This window comes from Solanum dulcamara, chromosome 3 (assembly GCF_947179165.1).
Source record: "Solanum dulcamara chromosome 3, daSolDulc1.2, whole genome shotgun sequence".
Classification (NCBI taxonomy): domain Eukaryota; kingdom Viridiplantae; phylum Streptophyta; class Magnoliopsida; order Solanales; family Solanaceae; genus Solanum; species Solanum dulcamara.
Genome location: NC_077239.1, coordinates 80,180,323 through 80,186,322, shown reverse-complemented (window position 1 = coordinate 80,186,322; position 6,000 = coordinate 80,180,323).

The following is a 6,000-nucleotide window of genomic DNA, read 5'->3' as shown; positions in this document are numbered from 1 at the left end:
TTTAATATGTTATCATGTACTTCGAATTATTGTGTTTTTACGTTTATGTATTTGAAGAAAAAAAAATAATAATCAAGGTCACATTTTTATAATTGTATATTGTTTATTACATTGTGCTATTTTACAATGTTGTAATTAATTACTATTAGTGTGCTATTATTTAATCTTAATATCATATTGTTACTAAAAATAATATTCGCCTTATTTAATGTCATTATACTAACTGTTTATTCTTGTTAATGTTTTAGACATTAATAATATATAATGATTGTATTATTTTTGTCAATAAACAAATTATCTATACATGATGAATAATATTATATTAGTGTTTTATAATATTTTATATTTAATACTTGTGTATAATATTTATTTAAGGTTAATAAGTATATAATTCCATAAACTAAATTATTGTAACATTCATCATAATTGAATCATATAATTTTTAAATTCTAAATTACCATAATTTAACTTTTTTAAAAAAAAAATAATAATAAAAAAAAGGACTTATGTTTTTCTAGCAAAATTGTTACTTATTTCTTACAATGCATTTTTATTTTATGAAGATAAATAAATTTATCAGTCTTCAATTGGATTCAAGATAAATAATGAAGATATGTGCATTTTGGATAGTGCCACAACTCATACGATATTAAAAAAAAAGAAATATTTTTGTCATTTGATTATGAAAAGGGCCTATGTCAATACAATATCTGGTAGTACAAAATTAATTGAAGGCAATGGAAAAGCAGCCTTATTACTACCTGGAGGAACGATATTGGTAATTGATAATGCATTATATTGTAGTAAGTCTCAAAGAAACTTGTTAAGTCTCAAGGTTATTCGCCAAAATGGCTATCATATTGAGACTGCAAATGAAGGAAAGGTTGAATACCTTTATATTACTACAATAAATATGGCGAAGAAAATTGTGCACGAAAAATTACCTGCACTTTCTTCTGGGTTGTACCATATAAATATTGGTACTGTTGAATCACATGCCATTGTAAACAAAAGGTTTACTGATTCTAATGATTTTATCATTTGGCATGACCGGTTGGGCCATCCCGGTTATAATATGATGCGCAGAATTATTGAGAATTCACATGGACACACTTTGAAGAATCAGAAAATTCTTCAATTTAAGGAATTCTCTTGTGTTGCTTGTTCCCAAGGAAAACTGATTATCAAACCATCAGCAACTAAGGTTGGGATTGAATCCCCTGCATTTCTGGAACGTATACAGGGTGATATATGTGGGCCAATTCACCCTTCATGTGGACCATTTAAATATTATATGGTCTTGATAGATGCATCTACAAGATGGTCACATGTGTGCTTATTATCAACTCGCAACATGGCTTTTGCGAGATTGTTAGCTCAAATTATAAGGTTAAGAGCACAATTTCCAGATTATGCAATAAAGACAATTCGTCTTGATAATGCTGGTGAATTCACATCTCAATCATTTAATGATTATTGTATGTCGATTGGAATAAAAGTTGAGCATCCGGTCGCTCATGTACATACTCAAAATGGTCTAGCAGAATCATTGATTAAACGCCTCCAATGGATAGCTAGACCATTGCTAATGAGGACAAAACTTCCTATTTCAGTATGGGGGCATGCTATTTTGCATGCAGCAGCACTTGTACGCGTAAGGCCAACAAATTATCATGAATTTTCCCCATTACAGTTGGCGTTTGGAAGGGAGCCAAATATATCCCATCTTAGAATATTTGGGTGTGCGGTATATGTCCCAATTGCTCCACCGCACCGCACAAAGATGGGTCCCCAAAGAAGGTTGGGAATATATGTTGGGTATGAATCTCCTTCTATTATAAAATATATGGAACCTATGACTGGAGATTTATTTACGGCAAGATTCGCTGATTGTCATTTTGATGAATCAGTATACCCAACATTAGGGGGAGAACATAAGCAGTTGAAAAATGAGATAGATTGGAATTCATTGTCACTATCTCATTTAGATCCTCGAACAAATCAATGTGAGCAAGAAGTTCAAAAGATGATTTATTTGCAGAATATTGCAAATCAACTGCCGGATGCATTTACTAACCTTCCACGGGTTACTAAATCGCATATCCCAGCTGCTAATGCTCAAGTTCGAGTTGATGTCCCGGTAGGACAACTTATTCAGGCAAATGAGTCTAGACCACGCTTAAAACGTGGAAGACCATTTGGTTCCAAAGATAAAAATCCTCGAAAAAGAAAAGGAATAAATGATCAAGATGATCATAATTTGGAGGCGAGTGCTCAAGAAGAGCCCAGAGACACAACAAATGGTGATACCACCGAGGAGGTCCAAGTACCTGAAAATAATGAGAATGAAGAAATCTCAATAAGTTATGTCTCGACAGGAAAACGGTGGAACCGAAATGATATTGTGGTCGATAATGTTTTTGCTTATAATGTTGCCATTGAAATAATGCAACAAGATAAGGATCTTGAACCAAAATCTGTCGATGAATGCAGACAGAGAAATGATTGGCCAAGATGAAAGGATGCAATTCAAGCAGAGTTAACTTCACTTGAAAAACGTGAAGTTTTTGGATCAATAGTTCAAACACCTGAAGGTGTCAAGCCAGTAGGGCACAAATGGGTTTTTGTGCGTAAACGAAATGAAAAGGGTGAAGTCGTAAGATATAAAGCACGACTTGTAGCCCAAGGTTTTTCGCAAAGACCTGGCATTGACTATATGGAAACATATTCCCCCGTGGTGGATGCAATTACTTTCAGGTATCTAATGAATTTGGCAGTTCATGAAAAGCTTGAAATGCACTTAATGGACGTGGTCACTGCCTATTTATATGGCTCATTGGACCACGACATTTTTATGAAAATTTCCGAAGGGTTCAAAGTGCCTGAAGCATACAAGGATTCTCGAGAAAATTGTTCAATAAAGCTTCAGAAATCTTTGTACGGGTTGAAACAATCAGGGCGAATGTGGTACAATCGTCTTAGCGAATATTTGCTAAAAGAAGGATATAAAAATGATCCAATTTGCCCTTGTGTCTTTATGAGAAGGTCTGAATCTGAATTTGTCATAATAGCAGTATATGTTGATGATTTGAATATTATTGGAACTCCGGAAGAACTTTCAAAGGCAGTAAAATGCCTGAAAAAAGAGTTTGAAATGAAAGACCTTGGAAAGACAAAATTTTATCTTGGTCTACAAATTGAACATTTTACAAATGGGATATTTGTCCATCAGTCAACATCTACTGAAAATATTTTAAAGAGATTTTATATGGATAAAGCACACCCATTGAGTACTCCAATGGTTGTGAGATCTCTTGATATTAATACAGATCCGTTTCGGCCTTATGAAAATGTTGAAGAACTTATTGGTGCTGAAATACCATACCTTAGTGCAATTGGTGCATTAATGTATCTTGCCAACAATTCTAGACCAGATATAGCTTTCTCAGTAAACTTGTTAGCAAGATTTAGTTCTTCACCAACACGCAGACACTGGAATGGAATTAAGCATATATTCAGATACCTTCGAGGTACCATTGATATGAGATTGTTTTACTCAAATGATTCCATGTCACAATTGATCGGTTATGCAGATGCGGGATATTTATCTGATCCCCATAAAGGTCGATCGCAAACAGGCTATTTATTTACATGTGGTGGTACAACTATATCATAGCGTTCAACAAAGCAAACTATGGTTGCCACTTCCTCAAATCATGCAGAGATAATAGCCATTCATGAAGCAAGTCGAGAATGTGTTTGGTTAAGATTAATAACTGAACACATTCAAGAAACATGTGGTCTTTCTTTGACAAAAGACGCTCCAACAATATTGTATGAAGACAATGTTGCATGTATAGCTCAACTGAAGGGAGGATACATCAAAGGAGACAGAACAAAACATATTTCACCAAAATTCTTTTTCACTCATGATCTTCAAAAGAAGGGTGAAATAGATGTCCAACAAATTCGTTCAAGTGAAAATTTGGCGGATATGTTCACCAAAGCATTGCCAACTTCAACCTTTGAGAAAATGAGATACAAAATTGGAATGCGTCGTCTTCGAAATATTAAGTGATATTTTCATCAGGGGGAGCAAAATACGCGCTGTACTTTTTTTCCCTTAGTCAAGGTTTTGTCCCACTGGGTTTTCCTGATAAGGTTTTTAATGAGGCAGCACTCAAGGCGTATTATCAGATGTGTGTACTCTTTTTCCTTCATTAGGCTTTTTCCCACTGGGTTTTTCCTAATAAGGTTTTAACGAGGCACAACATCTATAAGATGTTCAAGATAACTATGTATAATTATTCTTTAACTATAATATATATATTTTTTGACATCCAAGGGGGGAGTATTAGATGGTGGATGTTTCTTTCTCAAGTGGGAGTGGGCAACTTATTAGATGGATGTCTCTTTCTCAAGTGGGAGTGGGCAAGTTGCCCACTTGAGATTGTTATTGTTGCACTGCTTTCTCATCTTCTATAAATGTCATCCTTGGCATTGAGAAGATAGACATAGAAACGAAAACAAAAAAATCAATTCTACTCTCTAAATTCTCTTACTCTCCTTTTCTTTATTAATTGTCGAGTTAATTTATAACAGTATGATATATATATTTAATTTTAGATGTTATTTCTCCCATACGCTTTACATATTCTTTACATACAATTGACCTCACACATGAAGTTTTAAAATACATACGTTGAAACTAGTTAGTCACATATGCACGATACAACTCATGTCTTCACATACAATTAAAATCAAATATGTATTCACACGATTTCAATTTAAATTAGACATTAATATATATGCACAAATATAATATATTTTACTAGGTTTTAAAAGAAAAATATTACTACATTTTTTATAAAAAAAATATCTCGCGGTATATTATAAAAACGGTACGCTAATAGCGTTACTTACGTTTTATGTTGTCACTCAAACACGCCAATTCATTGAATTAAATGTAAGCCTCGATATTTCTAATTTTTTTTTTTCCTTTCTAGAGTCAGATTTAATATTTGGATATTTTTTTATATCAATGATCTGGCAAATAGAGTGAAGGGATTCTTGAGCTATATTTTTTCCTAATTACATGTGCTTACTTCTTATTTTATAGGTTGAATTTATTCATGATCTTTTAAAATTGATATTAATTTTTTAGATAGATATCTTAATTAAAATTTGTTCATTTTAAACATCTTATATAGGGTCTATTCAAAATGACAGAGCAGAGACCTATATCTTTATTGTCTATGTTGATAATATTGTAATTACAGATAGTAAAAGAATAGAAATTATTGATCCCTCTTATTTTTTGATGAAGTAAGAGAGCCTCATTCGAATCATATCAGTCTTATAATATATTACCTACAAGTTCATTTTTTGGATAAGATATTATATTAATCACCAAATTCAAGTCCCAATCGGACTGAGTGAAGAATTATTGTATGAAAATACACACATATATATAGACACATTGATTGGACATAAATATGCTATGCAAATAAATTTTTATCAATAAATGCTTTCGTTTATTAATTAGTGAGTATGAATACTAAGAAAATAAAATTAGTGATGAATAATTTCTGTTGCTAAACGGTTCAAATTTTATGTTAATTTTATTTAATATAAACTATCAAAAAATATATTGTTAATAACAGGTTTTTAGCGATAAATAAACGAAGAATTCCATAGCATGCTCTTGTTTTCTTTCTCTCTTTTTTTCAGTGAAACATTTGGTCTAGAATCCTTCTTGCCTCCATTAGAAACAAATATTCTTGTTGTTATATGACATTTTGTTTATCGAAAATAATGTAAAATCCTACAATTGATCCGTAAATAAAATTTATAAAATTGGTTTCTTTTAATTAAATAGTTATCTCAAATTAATTACTATTATAGAAATGCAAGATAAAGTAAAAAGAAATATTCATATCATTTTTAGTAGTAGTTGTTGTTAAAAGTCTAAAGAACACAAACGTATATTTTTTTAATTAT